Here is a 22,225-nt window from a genome sequence, read left to right as displayed (position 1 = left end):
CAGAAGCCCTAATTTGAGTGATGGGGGTTGCAATTTACCCAGCTAAAAATCTTTGATTTATCAGACTCTAATATATTTAGAACAACCCTGTGACACTGTTCTGACCAGTGAGATGCAGGTGGAAGTCCTAGGGAGTGCATCACTTGCTGAATAAAAAGGTAAAACCTCACTAATAGAAGGACGTTAATTCCTTTATCTATTTGCACCTTCCTTGTCTTCTTGCCTAGACTGCAGATGGAAGCCTAGAGATACTGCAGCCGTATCGTCATCATGAGGCAACCAGATTTAGGATGAAGTCCTATAGGCTAAGTGTGGTGAAGCAGGAAGATGGATGGATACTGGTCTCAGATAGCTCCTGCACAGGCCCCAGACTGCCTTTCTTAGGAGTCTAATTCCACAAGACAAATAAACAAATCCATGTAAGCCAGATTCGGGTGTGTGCACTGGTTTGGTTTTGTTTACTTTGGCAGCTGCTACAATTCACATCTGGATATATATACGGGAGTGGGGAGCTTAAAAGACATGAGCACTATTATTTCAATAATAAAAAATGTTTAAAAAATAAAATACTTATGCTTTCTAGCACTGGATTTTTCTTTTTCCAAGTAGGTAATAAAAATTTTCAGCTAAAGGGAAATTATGGACTGCTGGTATTAAGAAAATTCATAAATACATAATCATCTGTTAATGAGTACATGTGCACAATGACACCCTTTGGACTTTTCCTGGATGAGGTAAACTGATTTGGCTCATTTAAAGGGCTTCAGCCAGAGCCAAAGTTCTTAAAGATGAGATTGTTCACTACCTGACTCTCATAAGAATTACAATCTTTGGAAGGAAGGCTCTGGCTCTTCCAGGCACTCAGTAAGCATAGCTAAGAATACAGAATGTCCCTGAACCACAGCGTTTTGGCCCTGCAAAGAGCTTTTACTGAGCTGTGTGGGATTATGTCTCCGGAACTGCAGTCAATAAAGTTCTAGGAAACCCTTACTTTTGCCTTCTACCACAGCACTTCCATTGTCTTTATGGCAGGGATGATGTTGAAGACTTAGGTCTCTATGGCAACAGTGAGTGCATTGAAGACCTGCCAGGAGAAAGTTATCCCAGGTTTCAGGACCAGGAAAAGCTGTGTAACCGATCTGTTTTTATCTCATGGTCACTGTGGATCAGGTAACTATTTATGTTTTCTTTTTTGTTTTGGCTGCTGGGAAGCTCTGGCAAATTTTTACTCCCACCTCTGGAAACTATCCACAACTTATGATCTATTCTGGTTCTGTAAATTACCTCTGATTTTATCTCACTTTCTAACCTGTGTGTTCCCTTTACCTCAGTTTCATTATCTATTAATTTTATGTTGTTTGCTATTTTTGTAAACTCCTTGAACACTTTATGGAACCCGGAACATTTAAGGCAAACAACTTTTAAAAGCATCAGATCATCATCATCATCATCATCATAATGGCTAATTGACTGAACATTGCTATGAATGAGGCACTGTCCTAAGTACCAAATCTATCTTATGGCTGGGCAAGGCAGATCATGTCTGTAATCCCAGCACTTTGGGAGGCTGAGGCAGGAGGATCACTTAAATCCAAGAGTTCGAGACCAGCCTGGGCAGTATAGTCAGATCCTGTCTCTACAAAAAATAAAAAAAAAATTAGCCGGGTATGGTGGCATGTGCCTGTAGTTCCAATTCCTCAGGAGGCTGAGGTGGGAGGATCACTTGAGCGTGGGAGTTGGAGGCAGTAGTGAGCTGTGATCAAACCACTGCACTCCAGCTTGGGCAACAGAGCAAGACCCTATCAAAAAACAAAACAAAACAAAAAAAACAGAATAAATCTATCTTATTAGCCTTAAACATGAGATAAATACTATTATTATCCTCATTTTGTAGATGAGAAAACCAAAACACAGAGAGGTTAAGTAATTTGTCCAAGATCATATAGCAAATAAATGATGCATGTAAGATTCATGCAAAATAGTCCAGGGATTCTGACTTACATAAGTTATACAAAAGAATAAATAATTTTTTAAAGAAGCAGAGGCTTTTTGATTTTATAGGCTGAGCCCTAAAGGAGATACCTATTGGAAATCTCATCCATACAGTTATGCCTGATGGAGCCATATTAACAAAAGGGAATTAGACAGTGAAAGTTAAAACAACAGATAAAATACAACAAATAATTATCTTTTGATCTTGGAACATACTTACAGATATTCATTCATTCATTCATTCATTCATTCATTCACTCACACAATTACTAATTCCTCCACTTACACAGTCCTTTAATTCATTCAACAACCTTTAGGGAGTACCCCTCACTTGCCAGGCATGGGGCAGGTGCTGTGCTGGGAATGGAGATGAACACAATTCCTGCCTTCCAGGAGCTCAGGTGCAATAAGAGAGAGTCAGGTAGGTTGGGGACACCTTGGGGTTATGAGCGGGCTGATAAAAGACCACAGCAGGGTGCAACATGATCATTCTGAGAGTAAGTCAGCCTTCGGCTTCTGTCTCCCCTTTGATAAAGGAGTATGAAGAATCAGCTCCCTATAGGGCTGCTGTAGTGATGTCCTACATATAAAGCTCTTAGCCCAGCCCCGGGCAGGGCTAGCTAGTCATTAGCTCTTAAGGAACAGTGGATGGCAACCTGGGCACCTTGCTCAGACACACATGTGCACTCACACAGACGCACGTCCTCAGAAACTCAAGCACTGAGACTGGCTACTGCCTCCTCCTAGCTAACCAAGAGCTGACTCTCACAGTCCATGCGCAGGCCTGGCACTCTCTCCTGGATGCCACCATCCTAGATGCGGTGTTAGCTGGAAAACACCACCCACATAGGATGAACATTCCTTCAAGATGCACTTGAAAATCTTCCTCCACAGTGCCTGGCCCACATAATGCCCGCTGGGCATTTTTGTCACGTTTACTCTGCTTTAGTTTACCTCCTTGGCACTTGAACACCGCAGTTCACTACACAATTCCCCTGCTGCATAATGGTCGGGTTCCCTCTTGAACAGGTCTAAGGAAAGACGCAGCTAGAATTGCAAAAGGAGAGTTTCAAGTGCACTACTGGCTGAAGCCAGTGAGAAAACACGTGTGCTGCCCCTGCCCAGCATCGGCTGGGGAAAGGCATGCCTCTTCGGTTTTGTACAGTGGCTAAATAAAAAGCAATTAATCACTTTCTCACCAACCCTAACTCATATTTAATAGTTCCCCTCGAAGTTTGTTTTGTCATGCTGTCGGCAAAGTCAGTCAAACATTACGATTCTTTTCTAAATATTCCAGCAGCCAGATGGCAGAAGCACCACTGTGACAAGGCAAACTTGCCTAAAGATAACTTTGTGATGCAGAACCGTGCTCGATGGCACTGGGCTGAGGGGACTCGCCCAGAGCTATTTCTAAATTGCTCCCCTTAACCCACGTTCTTTACACCAAAACTTCCTAAGACAAACATTCAACTCTGCAACTTGAAACTGGTGGTAAAACAAAGACGTTTCTACCTCTTTAAGTTTGGAATATTAGGCAGAAATATAAAATCACTAGAAGACCACACATCAGGACAAAGTTCTCAGGATTTCTCCGTAGATTTAAGGCTACTGTACCCTAATGTTTCAAATATTTCTGCACCAAAGTTCATATATATTAAATATTTATAACACATTTGCTAGAAAACACATTTCCTGCCTTTTGCTGAGTTATTTGTGTAGGTTTCTTTTTTAAAAAAACTTCAACGTTAATAAACATATTTATAAATTCTAGAATGTAAAAAAGTTGACTGCCACCCTGGTGAAAATTCTATGTTTCCCTCTACCGTTAATCACATTTTGTTTTCTCGGATCTTTCCTAGGTTATATTCTTTATTCTTTGTGTATGTGTTGGAGTGACTGCAAACTCGCAACCTGTACTATATGGTTTCTGAACAATAAGTCTCCTAAAAAGAGCGTTGCCAGGCTAGACCAGCTGGCTTTCCCCTGTTCTTATAACTGTATGTTCTTAGACACACACACACACACACACACACACACACACACACTTCCTCCATTCCTTCTGCTGCTGGGTAACTGCAATCTGTGACACAATGTCACACTCACAATTACATGAAAACAGAGACTCCTAAAAGGAACAAAAAGGGGGCAATGGCAGGAAGCCAGCCTGCAAGTGTCTGTCACCCTGACCGCTCTGCCCCGATTCAGGTGGCCACAAATTGCCTGTTGAAGGTTGCCTGTCTAGAATTTGAAGTCTGTGTGCCCAGGCTGTTACCCTGAGTAAGTAATTTAACCTCTGTGACCTTTTATTTTCTCATCTGTAAAAAAGGCACAATAACAATATCTGTTAAAGAATTGCTGCGAATCACAGCAGGTGATGCTCATAAAGGCATCTGCAGTGTATGTTTCATTTCCAGTTACTTCTTAACTTTCTTTTGCCCCTCCTCGCCACTTCTTTTCTGATTTGGTTTTTGTGGTTTTTAAATGTATCTTTGAAATGCATTAGCTGGAAAACTGCAGCAATCTGTGTGTTACCACAATGAGTGGACTTTAGCATCACATTTTTATTTACTTTTTCACTGAGGTAGAATTTACATAAGTGCACAAGTCTCAAGGGTATAACTTCAGTAATTCTTAGGTCAAGGTGAGAAGCATTTCTAGCATCCCAGAAGCCTCCCTCATGTCCTGTCCAGGTATTGACCTGGAGTTTATCTCCTTGCAAGGCCCAAAAACAACCTCTCCTCTGACCTCTTTCGTAATGATAAAGTTAAAAAAAATTGAAGGGAGGCAGGAGTCCCAGAGATAACTATTAATGCTGGGCACAAGAAGTGCACTCCCAGTCCTCCCTCTGAAGTGAGAAAAGATTCTGGAAAGGAGGAGGCGGAGGGGCACAAACCTTCTAAATCACACTGGTCATGCCAAACAAGGCCCTCATTTACAGCCAAGGACCCGAGGCACAGAGGCGAAGAGACAGCCTAACTTCCTGCTACAGAGTAACTTTCCTCCCCAATACAGCCAGTTACAAAGCGCCCCGAGTGTCAGGGATTGGCCACACTGTCCCAGGGAGCATGGAACCGCTCTCCTGGCCTTTCCCTGCAGAAAATTCTTTCCAGAGGGAGGCGCACACACGGTCCCCACGCCGCCCCAGCGCCCGCCACGGGCACACCCACGTGGCTGGCACGCCACCCTCCAAAGGCGCTGTTCCTGAGAGCCGGTGCCTGCCTGCCCACGGGGCCCGGGCCGCGCTCCTCCAGGTCCAGGGCGGCCGGGTGCCCGCCCTCCCCGCCACCTTCAGAGAGTGCGTGTCAGGGGCTGGGGGAAATCTGCTCTGCCACCTACCTACCCACCACCTAATCCTCCAAAGGACCCTAAACCCATTTGTGGCCAAATGTACATTGCTGGAGCACAGTCTGACTACTGACCCCAGGGGCTTGGAGATGAGCACGGGAGGGGCGTCCAGAGACCTGCGCTCTGTCCCCATGAGCTGTGTGACCTTGGACAAGTCACTTCACATCTCTGGAGTTGGCTCCCTCACTAGGGGGCTCCTTCTGTATTCCCCAAGCCACCTCCGGCTCTGCAATTTCCTAGCTCTCTTTTACTCCGCCTCAGCCCTTCCCGCGACAGCCCCCTCCCCAGCGAGACCCCAGCCTTTTGTTCCGGGGGCGAAGCGGAGAAGAGAGAGCGTCGCGAAGGACCAGGCCGAGGCGGCCTCGGTGCCAGGGGCTGCTCACCGGAGAGTCCAGTCCGGAGAAGTCACCAAGCAACCCCGTGGTGACCTCGCTCCCCACCCCGCGGTTTGTTTCCGCCCGGCCCGGCCTGGCCGGGGCGGCGTGGCAGGGTGCGGGTGGGGGGCGTGAGCGCCGCGCGGCACGTCGACAACCTCCTGGGCCCGGGGCTGCAGCCCGGCGGGGGTTCCCCGGCCCTCCCACGCCCTCAGGATCTCTGTCCCGGGCCGGGCCACTCTGCTCCGGGACCGACCAGGGCGGCCGCCGCTACACCGCCCGTTCCTTCCACCCTCGGGCACCGACCCGCACCCGCGCGGGAAGCCGCTACCTGCAGGTGGCGGAGCCGGGGTCTGGACTGGACTCGAGCTCCGGCCGACGTCTCCGCCGCCGCCGACTCTGGCTCCGGGCTCCGTCCCGCAGCGCCCGTGCTCCAAGCGGCGCCGCTACCGCCGAGCTGCGCTCGGTGTGCCCGGCTCGCTCCCCGGCCACCGGCTCTGGTGCTGCCGGGACGCGGAGGCGGGGCCGCCGCCCCCACCTGCTCGCAGGCTCCTGCCTGGGAGCCGCCGCCGCCCCGCGGCAGGGACACGGCCCCAGCGGGCGGGGTCGCTCTGGGACCCTGGAGGCGAGTCCCAAGTCGGCGGGCGCGCCTCCCGAGTACAGAGTCCCAAGTCTCAGCTGCGGAGAGACTGAGGCCTAAGGCTGGAATTCCCAAATAGGAGCTGTTTCGCGGGCGACGCACGGCCCAGCACAGCTACTCTGGGGACACGCCACTCCTTGAATTTATTCCAAAATGTTGAGCCCTTACTAAGCTCCAGGTGGTGTCATAAGCGATGGGGACGAGAGAACAAGATTACCTCTTGCCCTCGTGCAGTTCACAGTCTAGAAAAGGAAAGCGACCAATGGGCGATTACAGCACAACCAAGAGGAGGCAGAGGCCTCCTGAGCCCGCTCCCAGAGGGGTCACCTGATCTAGACTTGGGGTGGGGAGTAGGTCAGGGAGGGCTTCTTGAGGAGCTGACGTCGACGAGAAAAACTGAAGACTGAGAGTGAATTAGCCAGGTGATGAGAGAATTATCCGGGTAGCCTGGGGAGGTAGATTGATGTCCCAGGTAGAGCCGAAGGGAGGAGAAAGCAGACTGAAAACTGAAATAGGGCCGGGCGCGGTGGCTCAAGCCTGGAATCCCAGGACTTTGGGAGGCCGAGGTGGGCGGATCACTTGAGGTCAGGAGTTACTAGCCTGGCCAACATGGTGAAGCCCTGTCTCTACCAAAAAATACAAAAGTTAGCCGGGTGTGGTGGCGCTCTCTAGTCCTAGCTACTCGGGAGGCTGAGGTGGAAGGATCGCTTGAACCCAGGAGGCAAAAGTTGCAATGAACCACTGCACTCCAGCCTGGGCGATAGAGTGAGACCCTGTCTCAAAAAACCAAACCAAACCAAACAAAGAAACAAACAAAAACAAACCTGAAATAAGCTTGAAGAACGGAAAACCTTGCTTCTGTCACATTTCTTGTTCAGGCCCTTGGAGGATGCAGAAAGTTTGTGTCCGAGGCTGAATGCATTGCTGTAGGTGCTGAGATCATTGGATGAGGATTCTGTATTTCCCATGTCCTGGGCATTCCTGCTAGTGGAGGAGCTAAGCGGGTACTCGTGGACTGTTCACTCAGCCTCGGTGTTTGAGTATCTGCCATGAGCCAGACACTCTGCAGGGCCTCAGGGCAAGGTGTCTAACTCTAAAGTTGCTGCTGGTCTGGAATAGAGGAGAAACCTGCGCTCAGCGCTGTGCTGAGGCTTGTGTGAAATGTTGGGGACCCCGGTAGGGAGCAGTCAATGCCAGCAGGGAAGATCTCACACGTGGATTGCAGCCTGTATTCAGGTTCAAGTTCTGTAGTGGCTGCTGTCAAAGTATGTTCCCCAAGCAGCCCTTAGCTGATCTCTTAATTACTCATGTTTGTAGCTGGGCAATGTGTCGGCTTATGTTTATAGCAAGGATTAATAATACACTTTTGATGTCTTTCACTCCAGTGTCGTCAAGAACATGGTTTTCTCTTTTGATTTAGGTGAAGAAGGGTCTATGTGTAGTGACTGGAAGCTGATGAGGCACTCGCTTTCCACCTGTTTGTCCTGAGTTCCTCTTGCCCTTTCCTCCTTTAGAATCATAATAGATGACCACAGGTATGGAACCTGAAGAACAGTTCTCCAATATAAAATTCATAAGCCCTCTTACATGGGTGATTGTTACTAAAACAAAAACAAAACAAAACCCAAAACCCCAAAACATGACCCAGCCACTCTCCTTCTCTGGACCTCCAGTGCTCAAGCTCACTAAATACATAACCACTAGTATTCTAATTCAAAAAGGAAGAAAAGTCAAACTATTAGAGAAGACATTGCCATGGGCCTAGAGAGTTCCCATCAGATCTCCTGAGCAGCCCAAGCATGAGCCAGTTGGATGGAAAGCCTGTTATTTATCTCAAGAGATGCTGGATTGGATCAAAGAATTTGTTTTTTAAAATGCCTGGTTGTAGGGATGGGGAGGTGGTGAGTGAGGAATCAATTTGGACATTTGGGGCTGAAAGCTTCAAGAGGCATTCCATTCAGGTGCCCAGTGTTTTCTATCCATGTGAAGTAACAATACCATTAGCATCTTGTTCCTACGGACATTAGAGAGGGATTCATTTCCACCTAGCTCCACGAAGACAAATTGACTTCAAGAAGGCACTAGCTCTTCCTGGTAGATGGTACTTGTTCAGTGGCAGACACTGTGAATTGTCTTCCCAATTATCAATCTATTCTCCACTTCTTCCTTAGTGACAGAACCCAGGATTATGATTGATCCAAGATGACCATGACAATCCCCTTCCTGATTTCCCAGTCTTTCTTACAGCTAAGGAAGTCATTGACCCAGTTCTAGCCAATGAGTCGAAAGAAGGGTCTGGTGGGGGAGCCTCTGAAAAATTTTTTCTGGTTCTGTCTTTCCTTTTCCCTCTTTTCTTTTTTCTTTCTTTTTTTTTTTTTAGACAGAGTTTTGCTGTTGTTGCCCAGGCTGGAGTACAATGGCACCATCTTGGCTCGCTGCAACCTCCGTCTACGGGGTTCAAGAGATTCTCCTGCCTCAGCCTCCTGAGTAGCTGGGATTACAGGCGCCTGCCACCATGCCCAGGTAATTTTTGTATTTTTAGTAGAGGCGGGGTTTCACCATGTTGGCCAGGCTGGTCTCGAACTCCTGACCTCAGGTGATCTGCCCACCTTGGCTTCCCAAAGTGTTGGGATTATAGGCGTGAGCCACCGCGCCCAGCCCATTTCCCACTTTCTTTATGATTTGAATGCAAATGAAATGCCTAGTAATGCTACAACCAGACTTCAATCAAGAGCCAAAGACTGTGAGGTCAAAAGGTCAATATAGTTGGGACAACATACTGGAAAATAGAGTCAGTGTGGTATCGCTGGGCACTTGAGCCAAAGTGTGCAACTGTCCACCTCTGGATGGACTATATCCTATGTGAGAAAAATAACCCATGTTTGTTTCAGCCTCTGAGAATTAGTTTTCTAATTTTGCAGCCAAATGTATTCCTAACTTATACTATGACCTGGTAAAGAGCAAAAATCTCCTCTTTTCTTCTCATCACTCACCAAGTGTCTGCAATAGCTCACCTTTCGCACCTTCCACTTGCAAACATATATTTATATCTGTTCTGTAACTTCTTGAGCTCTTCAGGAGAAAGGCACTACAGAAATATTAAGTGTTTTGTACACATGCGCTCACTTCAATCTCTCAAGTATGTACAGATCAGCTATATTCTGGTGATACTGCACTGGTGCTAGGGGTGCAAAGATGAATTCACAGCCCTGCCCCCAGGGAGCCAACAGCTTAGTAGAGAACACAGCTTGTGAAGAGAATATTGCAGTTTTGGGTAGGAGAGGAGCTTGTGCTGTAGAGAGAGCTGATACAGGAGAAGAAAGGATGAACTATCTGTAGAAAAGGAGGGAGCCTGCGAGACCTGAGTTGGGCATCCATTCATGAATGGAGTTTCTCCTGTCAGAAAGTGGGGAAGGGAGGGCATTTCAGGGAAAAGAAAGTCTGAAAGAGCTTGGTGGTTTAGGAGCCTCAAATGCTACAGGTCTGGAACCACACTTCAGGTCTTCCTTCCAAACCTGACCCACTCTGTTGCCCATCCCCCAACGCCCCCCACCCCCCGCCATCTAGTTGGGCCACCCAGAAATTTTGTAAAGCTACTTTTCCCCCATCAACCCTCCTTGAGGTTGAGCCTGTTGAACCTGTCCAATTTTGCCCATCTGTACCACCACCTGAGACTAGAGCCCATCATCACCTCTCTCCAGGACTTTCCCAGGAACCTGTTAGCTTTTCCTTCCGTAATCATATGCCACTTCTCTCTTCTAAAGCATTCTCCCCAGGGTGGCCGGGGAGAGTGTCTTGAAACCCAAAGCTGATCTTATCAATTCCCATTATCTGTAGTTCAATGAATTCTCATTGCTCTGATGATAAAACCAAGATCCCGAGCTTTGTCTGAAGGCCCTCATGACCTGGCCTGACCCACTCTCCAACGCACCTTTCTCAGTCCTCCCCTCCATCTCTGTCCTCCAGCCATGTTGCCCTGCTTTCAGATCCTTCGACAGCAATATTCCTTCGAGTCACAGGCTTTTTGAATGTGCTCTTCCCTCTTTGTGAAGAAGACCCCAAGTGTCAACTCCTCTCCATCTTTCAGATCTCAACTAAACCTTGCCACAACTTATCTGAATCTCAGCTAGGTCACCCTCTTCTATAAGCTCTCAAAACCTCATGTACCTTTCTTTTGTGCATTTATTACAGTTGTAATGATGACAATATCTGTTTAATGATGTAACATTTGTCCTCCAGACTAGACTGTGGTATTCATGACCTCAGGAACCATCTCTGTCACCTTTGTATCCTTATCTCACAGCACAGAGGCTAGCACATAGTAGGTACTCAATACACATTTGCTGAGTTCTGAAAGAAATGAATAAATTAGGGTTGGGGACTGGAGCTACATATCCGAGGGTTTGTAACGTTTCTCAAAAAAAGTTTATATCAACTTTACTAAGGGATAATGTCATACAATAAAATGCACTCCTTTTAAGTGAACGGTTTAATGAATGCTGACAAATGTTTACTCTGATATAACCACCACCTTTATCAAGGTATAGACTATTCCATCTCCAATAAAGTTATCTTATACCCCTTTGCAGTCAGTCCCTATGCCCAGCCCCATGCAACTGAAATGAGAGAGCTCCCTGACCCCCCTGTGGGATGTGAGGCAGGGGTGTGGCTCATTTGTTTGGCCACTGCACGCTCAAACCTCTTATGGGATGGGGAGCAGATGGGCAGGTGCAGGAGCCAGGGCAAGTGCTTTTGGGCTCTGGGCCCATAGTAGCATCTAGGGGTGGATGCCTGTGACTCCTAAAGCCCCAGTGGGCATATTACAGTGCTCTTTTAGCTCTGCTGTCTGCAGATGGCCTAAGTGTTAACCAGCTCAGTACCCTCTTGGTACCCAGGTTTTTGCCCAGCATCCAGGAAGAATCAGGTCACATGGACAAATTGAGGGACAGTAAATGTGGGGGATTTTATTGCTGGATGGAAGTGGCTCTTGGTGGGATGGATGGAGCTGGAAAGGGAATGGAGTGTGAAGATGATCAACCATGGAGTTTGGCCGTCCTGCAGCCGATCTCCTCTCCGACTGTCCCCAGCTGAACTCCTCTCGATGGTCAGACCCTCCTCTTATCTCCTTTGCTGCTCTGCTGTGCCGCTCTTTTGCTCCTCTGCTCTTTTGCTCATGGGGTTTGGGGTTTATATGGGTACAGGATAGAATGATGTGGCAGGCCAGAAGGCAACATTTGGGCACAAAACCAGGAATGTCTATTCCCATTTAGGGCCGCAGGTTTCCAGACTTGAGGGTGGGGCCTTTGCTGGGGAACTGCCCTCTTTTATCCAGTACCTCCCTGCCTCCTGTCAGTATCACAACCACGGAGCTATTACTGTGGATTAGTTTTGTCTTTTCTGGAGCTTTGTGTACTAGAATCATACATGAAGAACTATTTTGTCCTGACTTCTTTCACTCAGCCTATGTGATTCACCCATGAGTTATGTGTTATATGTAGTTTATTCCTTTTTACTGCTGATTGGTATTTCATTGTATGGATATGCCAGTATTTGTTTAATCCATTTACCTTTTGGTGGACACTTGGTTTGTTTCTAGTTTTTTTTGATATTACAAATGAAGGTGCTTTGAATATTTGTGTACAAGTCCTTTTGCAGATAAATGCTTTTATTTCTCCATGGTAAATACTTAGGAATATAGTTTTAAGAATCATTAACATTTAAAACAAAGATAAAACCTTAGAACCACACTGAGATACTACTTCACACCGACTAAGATGGCCATAATTTTTGAAAGTGTTGGCGAGAATGTGGAGAAGTTGGAATCCTCATACATTACTGGGGAGAATATAAAATGGTACAGCTGCTGTGGAAAATAGTTTGGCAGTTCCTCAAAAAGTTAAACATAGAACTTCCATAGGACCCAGAAATTCCACTCCTAGGCATGTACCCAAAAGATTTGAACACAGGAATTTAAATAAAAACTTGTATATGAATGTTCATAGTAACACTACTCGTAATAGCCAAAAGATGAACACAATCCAAATTTCCATCAACAGATGACTGGATAAACAAAATGGGATCTATCCATACAATGGAATATTATTCGGCAATGAAAAAAATGAAGTACTGATACAAGCCACAGCATGGATGAACCTTGAAAATATGCTAACTGAAAGAAACAGACACAAAAGACCACATATTATGTAATTCTATGTATACGAAATATACAGAATAGGGAAATTCATAGAGACAGAAAGCAGATTGGTGGTTGCCAGGGGTTGGGGAAAGAAAAGTGGGGAGGGATTGCTTAATGGCTACAGGATTTCTATTGAGGGGGATAAAAATGTTCTGGAACTAGATAATGGCTATATTTGCACAAAGTTGTGAATGTATGCAATGCCACTGAACTGTACACTTAAGCATGGTTTAAAGATTAAATTTTAGAGCAGGTGCTGTGGCTCATGTCTGTAATCCAAGCACTTGAGGAGACCAAAGAAGGAAGATTGCTTGAGGCCAGGGGTTCAAGACCAGCCTGGGCAACATATCAAGACCCATTCTCTACAAAAGAAAATTAGCCAGGCATAGTGGCATGTGCCTGCAGTCCCAGCTACTCAGGAGGCTGAGGTGGAAGGATCGTTTGAACGGAGGCATTTGAGGCTGCAGTGAGCTATGACAGCACAGCTGTACTCCAGCTGGGGCAACAGAGCAAGACTTCATCTTTCAAAAAATAATAGTTAGGCTGGGTATGGCGGCTCACGCCTGTTAATCCCAGCACTTTGGGAGGCCAAGGCAGCAGGATTGCTTGAGCCTGGGAGTTTGAGACCAGCCTGGACAATATAGTGAGATCTTGTCTCTACAAATTGTTTTTTTTTTTTGATTAGCCAAGTGTGATACAAGTGTGTATAGCAGCATGCCTGTAGTCCCAAGTGCTTTGAAGGCTGAAGTGGGAGGATTGTTTGAGCCTGGAAAGTGGAGGTTGCAGGGAGCTGAGATCACACCACTGCACTCCAGCCTGGGTGACAGAGCAAGAGCTTGTCTCAAAAATAAATACATAAATAAATTTTATGTTATGTATATTTTACCACAATAATTCTAAAAGATAAAGCCTTAGAGGGGTGTGAAAGGCTGGGGCAGTGTTTCCCACCCTCTGTAAAAGCTATTCCTTCACGCACTACAACTGAGGGTGGGCATGTCTGTCAGCTCAAATGTAGCCCTGAGCCTTCTGTGCAAGTCTCTGTGCAGAGAGGAAGCTCCATCTTGCCATGAGAAAAAGTTAAGAGGCATGGCACTCCATCACTTAACATCAGGCCAGGGCTGTGCAGATTCCTGGGTTGAGAAACTTGACTTCACAAGAAGAGTACATAAAAGAGAGCAGGAAGTTCTATTCAAACACCCACACTGTGCCAAAAGGCAACCAGGGTGGCGATAGTTCAATATAGCTGTGGATGCATTTTAATCCCATCAGGCTGCCTCCAAAATTTCTCCTGCTCCAAAATGTGTTGCAAACACAAAAGGCTGAGATCTACTTTCTTCATTTTTTGGAGTGAGAAGAGAGGATAGTCAAGGCGTGTGGAGAATACAGGGCTTTACTGAACAGGCAGAGAAACAGGAAACAATCCACAGGGCAGGTGGGAGAGAGGGGCAAGAGAGAGAGGAAAGAGCCCAGGAGAGTGAGGACACAGAAACCAAGGGGAGAGAAGACATGGCTGGTAGTGTCATGCTACACGGAAGTCACATTCAGCGGCCAAAACACGTGACAAAGGGAAGTCATCAGTGACCTTGGTATTTGCAAGGTCAGTGCAGTAGGCCACTCAGCAGGCTGATCTTACTGGGCTGAGATATGGGAAGTACCTGAGGAAGTAGAGACCACACTTCGAGTGTATTTTTCAAAAACCTTGACCTAGAAGAGAAACGGAGAGACAGGGCCATGTCTAGAAGAGGAGCAAGAATCTAGAGAAAGTCAAGACTCTAACATGTTGTAGGGTAAGAAAAAAAGATCCAAGAGAGAAAAAAGTTTCAAGATTTAGGAAAGCAAGAGAATTGTAAATGGAGCAAGGCATTCTCTGAAATTCCTTCTTAAACCTGTTCTTTGAGAAACTGAGAAGAGCTTTGCTAAAGAATATTTTACAATATTTTTAAGACCTTTGATCCTTCCAAGTAAATAACATAAAGTAGTATAGAAAGCCTGGATCTTGGAGACAAAAGACATAGATCCAAGCTGGTTTGTCTATATCCACATTGCCAACTGGCTGTGTGATTTTCATCTTTCAGTAGTTTGTTAGATCCTTAAATCTTAGTTGTTTGAGGTGCAAGGCAGGTGCAGTCATTTCTGCTGTGCCTCAAAATCACTATCAGAATACCTAGAGGTGAATTCTATGAAATTCTTTAAAGTGCAAACACTGCATTTTACTATGAAGGGCCACAGAAATAAAAGAAACCACCTGTTTTACCGTATCGTATTTTTAATTAATCTGCACTCCAAAAACACCTACTGAAAAATAATTATTATTTAAAATAAGGACTGTAACTGCCAACTATTCTCACCTTGCAACCTCCAGCCTGTTATTTCAGAGTACTTCCCTTTGTCTACACAAGGGCCACCTTTTTGCACACTGTGAATACAAAGGACTGTCACTGCAATGTAGAAACAAGGGGTGGTGCGCCTCCTGAGGCCACTCCCTACTTCTCTCCAAGCCTGTTGCACTGCTAAGATTGCTTTTCTTCACCAGTCTTCTCTTGTCTCTTCTTTGCCAGTATGGTCCATTATTCACAAGGCAAACTCTGCTCTCAGCTTCGTGGTGGAAATGGCCATTTGGTTTACAGTAATTGACAGTTTTCTAAGGGCTTTCCCCTCCATTGCCATAACGATCGTCATCACAAGTGGAGGCCTCAGTCACTCTATTTGAGATGATGAAATGGGGGCTTAGAAGTGAATGGGCTGACAACAGTCCCAGGGCTGGTGAGGAGCAGAGCTGTGAATGGAGATGAATCCTACTGTCTTGCCACCATGCCACAGGATGGTCATCTCACTGCCAGCACAGGGCTTGTTGCAAGGCACCTTTATTGAATGTGTGACTGGACAAATGACTCGTGAACATTTCAGCTTAGTCGTGCTCCCTGCACCCTCCATCCTGGTAAGAGCCATCCTGTCCTAACGGAAGCTCTTTTTAGAGGCTTCTGTCCTCTTTCTGGCTTGTTCGTGGTAATAGCACTGACACTCACTGATTCTCTCAAGTGAGGAACCTGGGTCATCCTAGTCTTCTCCTTGATTTCTACCACCACCATCTGATCCATCACAAAACCATTGACTTTCTGCCTCCCAGACACCTTTCCCTGTTGGCCCCTGGAGCCACTGCTTTAGCTCAGGCCTGGTCTGTTGCTGTCATCTGCAACATGATGTTATGGGCTCCAATGCTGTGTTCCCTCCTCCTAACTCTTCTCCACCCTGCAGCCATAATAATCTTTCTAAAGCAAAATTTTAATCATCTAACTCACCTGCTTAGAGTTCCTCAACCACTCTCTTTCGAGCTTAAGATAAAGCCTAAGTAACTTAGTATCATCTACAAAGACCCTCAAGATTAGCTTCATCTCATCTTCTGACGACTCTGCCTCCCCACAACCACACTGTGCTGCTGCTGTCCCAGAGGGCTCAGAGCCCCTCACATTCACCTGACTCTGCCTTCCTCAAAGCCACTTCTTGTCCTGGTATACCTTTTCCCTCCTTATTTCCCGGTGAACATCTTATCCTTCAGTATCAACACTCACCTATTCTGAGAAAGCTTTCTGAACCCTCAAGGAAGACCAGGGCTCCATTTCTCAATATTTAACATCCTCATCCCCTTTGTTCTTAAGCACTTAGAGCATGACATTGTAACTGTCTATTTGTCTATATCCTTAAGGGCAGAAATGGTGCCATTGTCCCAGTACCACCAGCACTGAACAAAATAGGCTTCACATAATAAGTCAGCACTCAATAAATCTTGAATTGATGAATAAGTTAATGACAGAGTATCTAATCCTCTTTTTCTTGCCTGTCCAGGGAAAATTCTGCACCAGAAAGACTACAGCTTAGTGGTGATAAGTCAACAAAAGTGGATGCTTTACTTCTCTCTTGGTGAGAAAGGACTCTAGCTTCAACCTCATGGTGTGAAGTCACAGAGCCCTTTAGAACAGAATGATAGAATAAGAAAGCAAACAGTTTTTGAGCAATCCTGACTTGGCTCTCTTTGTAGCTTTGCTTTTTTTTTTTTTTTTTTAAATAGTGGGGCAAACTTCTGAACAATCATCACAGACATTTCAAATATGAAAACAAAAAGTAGTTCAAGGCCAAGTAGACATGCTTTAAAATTTTTTGCCATTTTGGGCTATCTGTGCTCATACTCCCTAAATAGAGTCACATTGTTTACAGGGATGATCAAGGATAGATTGTTCTCAAAAGTCCTGGAGTTCTGCACATTAGGATAACACGACGTGGCATGTGACATGGTGATAAATTGCCACTTACTGGCAACGAGGAATAGTGATGACTTCTGTATCTAGTCAACCAGGCGACATAGCCGGGTCTTGGTCAGTCAATTCTCAAAGAAGAGAGACTCATCTTCCACCCACATCTAGAGGGTAACAAGTTCAAATACAAGATAGCCATGTTTCCCTGTCATTAAAGAGATTATTTCTTTTTATTTTTCAATGCTGGCATTTCTTGACCACAGAAAGGTTGAAGAAAGACATTGTGTCATGTAGAAAAAAAAGAATAGCTTGCTTGTCTGATGGCATTGCCTACCAGTTTTCTATAGCTTAGTAAGAATAAAAGACTGGGTCTTGAAAACACTTGAAAAGAGATGATCATAAATCAAAGTACACCTTAATCAGCTTAACGTATTAATCCTTCTTCTTGGCTATTCAAGAGAAATAGTCAGGAAGCACTTAGTGAAAATGGGGGAAGGCATGAGCCTGGAAAAGCTTACTGACGAATGAAACACCAGCCGGATTATTTTACCAAAGGGCATGTGATCCAGCTCAGAAAAAAAAATGCATATAATTTTAGTGTGCAACTCCCATATATCTCCACACAGCCAAAATCTGCATTATAATATAGAAGATGTAAACGGGCAGAAAATATACTTGCAAGTTCCTTAAGGACCATAAAGAACTGCTCATTGTCTTGGAGAGGAAAGGAACTGGAGGGGTGGGGTTGCCAGAGGCGTTTGAACCAGAGCAACTCCATCTTGAATAGGAGCTGGTTAAAGTAAGGCTGAGACCTACTGGGCTGCATTCCCAGATAGTTAGGCATTCTAAGTCACAGGATGAGATAGGAGGTTGGCACAAGATACAGGCCATAGAGCTGGCCCAAACCCACCAGAACCAAGATGGCGACGAGAGTAAACTCTGGTTGTCCTCACTGCTACACTCCCACCAGTTCCATGACAGTTTACGAATGCCATGGCAATGTCAGGAAATTACCCTATATGGTCTAAAAAGGGGAAACATGAATAATCCACCCATTGTTTAGCATATAATCAAGAAATAACCATAAAAATGGGCAACCAGCAGCCCTTGGGGCTGCTCTGTCTATGGAGTAGCCATTCTTTATTCCTTTACTTTCTTAATAAACTTGCTTTCACTTTACTCTGTGGACTTGCCCTAATTTCTTTCTTGCCTGAGACCCAAGAACCCTCTCTTGGGGTCTGGATTGGGACCGCTTTCTGGTAAGAGGGGGAAGCTACCATCTCAGAGTAATAATAATAATAGCTAATATTTATTAAACATTTTCTACCTGTGCTTACCAGTGCCTATAGGCACTGCTCTAAGCACTTTACTTGTGTCAATTCACTTCATTCTTACAATAACAATTAATCTTACTTTCTGACCTCTGCTCTTAGCCACACTATCTCTGAGACCAGAACTTGGTGGGATCTTCCAGGTGTGGGCAAACAATTGCACTGTGGCAACTCCATTAACAAGCCCCCTTTCCTTCTTTTGATTTAAATAGAAAACAGAAAAAAGTTTTATTCAAGATTCCTTTTATTTTGCTTTTAATGCTAAAGGAATATATTGTCCTTGGTTCCCTGTTGAGATAATTTGGAAAATACAGAAAATTACCAAGAATAAAACTACGAATCACTCACAATTCTTCTACAGCACAAATAACCACAGATAATACTTCAATGCATTTCTCTGAAACACATGAACACAGACCCATCTATATGACATATGTATACACCCATGTTCTGCTTTTTTCACTTACCATCATATCATGAGCAAGTTTCCTTGTCATTACACAGTTCAGTGGAAAGAGTGAAGGGATCCAGGAAGCTGAAGGTTTGTTGTATGGTTCACTCCTCATTTGATGGTTCGACCTGGGAGTGACATTACTTTTGAGGGCACCTTGATTTCAAAATCTAGTGTTTATTTGTTGTTAGATTGAGGGCTAGCACCCACTTGTGAATGGAAAGTCTGCATCTGTAAAATAAAATGACATTTCACTAGAGGTCAAACCACAAGGAAGCAAAGAGGGGATGGGCACGCAGCTCAGTTATAACAGAATTGAATTCGTCCTGCTCTTTCTCTTGACTGAGGGACAGCACTGAACCCCAGCTGAGCAGTGGAATGTAGGAGGAAGGCTTGATGTAGCTCTTGTTTTGCTCACCTCTGTTATCTACACTTTAAAGGCCCATTAACTGCCTTTCAGTTGCTATCTAAAGGAGACGGAAGCTTCTTAGGGCTCCTCAATCAACTCCTCTTTCAGAGAAAGAATGAAAGGGAACACCTGGGTACTTTGACACATGTAAAATAACAGGGCATACATGCTGTCCTGTCTTTGTCAGCCCAGTAAAATGCTTTTTTGAGTAGCTGGATTTCCTAGTGACAAACTTACACAAGGAGTTTTCAAATAATACTTATCTTGGGAGAAATATTATGTTAGCTGTCTCTTTCCTTGATTCAGTTTGACAGATTCCTTCCCTCTACAATTTATCTCATTAATGCATTTTGCGTTAATTTTTTTTTTTAAATCAACAGTTAAACTAGATTTCTAAGGACCCAGGAATTTAGCAGTCTGGTGCTTGGTAAACCATTCCAGTGGATCTTTTGTTCTAAAGTCTTCAAATTGAATCAGTGAAACATGGACAGAAATACTATGTGTGTGTGTGTGTGCGCACGTGTGTGTGGTACCTGCTGCCTTCCCAAGATAAAATGTCATTTCTTATAGGTGCTGAGATTGAGATAGATATACCTTGAGCACAGAAACCTTGATTTCTAGAATTCACAGGACTAGTTGATAGAGTTATTGAATCACAGATAAAGATAAGATTAATCCAGATCAATCTATTAATTTATTTCTTCTACTGTTTTATTTCTCTAATTCCAATGAAAGATGCCACTGAAGTAGTTTGGATAATTTAGTGAAGGAATGACAGGATTGTTTTCATTTTTCAAAAATGTATTTTTTATTTTTTATTTTTGAGACAGAGTCTCACTCTCACCCGGGCTGGAGTGCAGTGGTGAGATCACGGCTCACTACAGCCTTCACCTCCTGGGCTCGAGCAATCCTCCTACCTCAGCTTTCCAATTAGCTGGGACTACAGGCTCACCATGTCTGGCTAATTTAAAATATTTTTTTGGTAGAGACAATATATTCCTTTAGTGGACTACATAGCCCAGGCTGGTCTCAAAACTCCTGGGCTCAAGCCATCCTCCAGCCTTGACCTCCTAAATTATTGGGATTACAGGGATCAGCCACCATTTAAAAACTGATTTTTAAAATATCAAAGATAATGCACCTATTTTAACCATAGTGCTAAAATTCTTATATGAAAAACAGAATTTCCTTGCTTCGGTTTCCCCCTTCCTCTTCTGCTGAGGCAACTTTCATGCGCGTCTGTGTGAAGAGACCACCAAACAGGCTTTGTGTGAGCAACATGGCTGTTTATTTCACCTGGGTGCAGGCGGGCTGAGTCCGAAAAAAGAGTCAGCAAAGGGTGGTAGATTATCATTAGTTCTTATAGGTTTTGGGATAGGCGGTGAAGTTAAGAGCAATGTTTTGCGGGCAGGGGTGGATCTCACAAAGTACATTCTCAAGGGTGGGGAGAATTACAAAGTACATTGATCAGTTAGGGTGGGGCAGAAACAAATCACAATGGTGGAATGTCATCAGTTAAGGCTATTTTTACTTCTTTTGTGGATCTTCAGTTACTTCAGGCCATCTGGATGTATACATGCAAGTCACAGGGGATGCAATGGCTCGGCTTGGGCTCAGAGGCCTGACATTCCTACCTTCTTTTATTAATAAGAAAAATAAAACAAAATAGTGTTGAAGTGTTGGGGCGGCGAAAATTTTTGGGGGGTGGTATGGAGAGAGAATGGGCGATGTTTCTCAGGGCTGCTTCAAGCAGGATTAGGGGCAGCGTGGGAACCTAGAGTGGGAGAGATTAAGCTGAAGGGAGGTCTTGTGGTAAGGGGTGATATTGTGGGGATGTTAGAAGAAACATTTGTCATATAGAATGATTGGTGATGTTAGAAGAAACATTTGTCATATGGAATGATTGGTGATGGCCTGCATACAGTTTTGGATGAATTGAGAAACTAAACGGAAGATACAAGGTCTGAATAAAAGAAGGAGAAAAATGGGTATTAAAGGACTAAGAATTGGGAGGACCTAGGACATCCAATTAGAGAGTGCCTAAGGGGGTTCAGCATAATTACTTGCTTGGTTGGCAAGTTTTTGGGCTCTATCCTTGAGTTTTTTTATGTTGTCATACACCAAGCCAGATTGATTTAGGTAAAAACAACACTCTTCATTTAAGAATATGCAGAGTCCTCCTTTTTCAGCAGTGAGTAAGTCAAGGCCTCGGCGGTTTTGGAGGACAACTGCAGCTAAAGAGTCAACTTGGGGCTGGAGGACTGATAAAGTTTGTGATATGTCTGTGATGCTAGCAGAAGTCATTAGACACGCTACGGAAGGTCGTGACAGAGGTTGAAATGCCTGCTATTCCAGTACCGAGAGCAATAGTGGAGGCAGAAAGTCCTAAACCGACCATCAAGGGAATTAGTGGAACAACTCTTCTTTGTCGTCTGGGTGTCATGAGGGGAACAGGGAGCTCTTTGGTCCTATTTGCAAATTGAATTTTGGGGGTAAGGAAGACTAGTGTGCATGTGCCTGTCCAATTAGCAGGTAGAGACACATGTAGGTAGAGGATCCACAGAGGAAGAAGAGACCTTGTGCGAGGCAAAACTGGAGATGTAAAGTAAAAAGATGAGAAGAAGAGCTGAAAGGGGTGTCTTGTACCTAGAGTCCTAGGGATCCAGCTAGGGCGGCAGCCATCAGAGGTTGTAATGAGGACTGATTGGGGTAACTGCTTAGAGGGGGAGGTTCGATTTTCATGGTGTATGAGAAAACGTTGAGTATCTACGAGCAACCTTTCACTGTTATTTTCGGGGCTGGGTATAAGTAAACAAGAAGAGGGCCTGGGAGGAGAGTCTGATGAGCAAGGGGAAGGTAGCCAAGGATGGAGTGAAATACAGGGTGTCTTCCTAAGCAATAATTACTGCTAATGTTTTTAAGTTTGTCAGTATTGATAGAGGGCTTGTCTGTAACATGGAGCGGGAAGGCTCCAATTGTTTCAGTGATGTGTGTAGTTGGGCTTCGGAGATGAGGAGTAAATGAACATTGAGAAGGTGAAAGGTTACCTAGGGGAATTCCAGTGGGTCTTTGCCGAGAGATACATAAAGGAGTGGCCACAGGAATAGTAGTTTGTGTTGTGAGAGGTCCGAATATGGGGGGAATAGAGTTAATATAAGGAGAAAGGTTTTTTAAATAAGTGCGAAGGAGGGCGGCAGCTTGCTGATGTGAAATGTCTGGGGAAGTCTTGCTGGACCT

At 44.9% G+C, this 22,225-nt stretch overlaps 1 protein-coding gene across 3 annotated transcripts in view; it reads right to left on the bottom strand.

Annotated features, from left to right (window-relative positions):
* The window catches only part of WIPF3 (WAS/WASL interacting protein family member 3), a 110,362-nt gene extending 104,097 nt beyond the window's left edge, over positions 1-6,265 (bottom strand). For 2 of the 3 annotated variants that reach the window (XM_054687453.2, XM_054687455.2), the window contains exon 1: positions 6,043-6,265. The gene's annotated coding sequence lies outside the window, so the exon portion shown is untranslated. The remainder of the gene's footprint in view (positions 1-6,042) is intronic. The other variant, XM_054687454.2, reaches the window with a different exon arrangement.
* Between the last annotated feature and the right edge of the window lie 15,960 nt (positions 6,266-22,225).

This window comes from Pan troglodytes, chromosome 6, assembly GCF_028858775.2.
Source record: "Pan troglodytes isolate AG18354 chromosome 6, NHGRI_mPanTro3-v2.0_pri, whole genome shotgun sequence".
Lineage (NCBI taxonomy): Eukaryota > Metazoa > Chordata > Mammalia > Primates > Hominidae > Pan > Pan troglodytes.
Note: the sequence above shows the minus strand (reverse complement) of the source record. Positions and strands in the feature narration are given on the sequence as shown.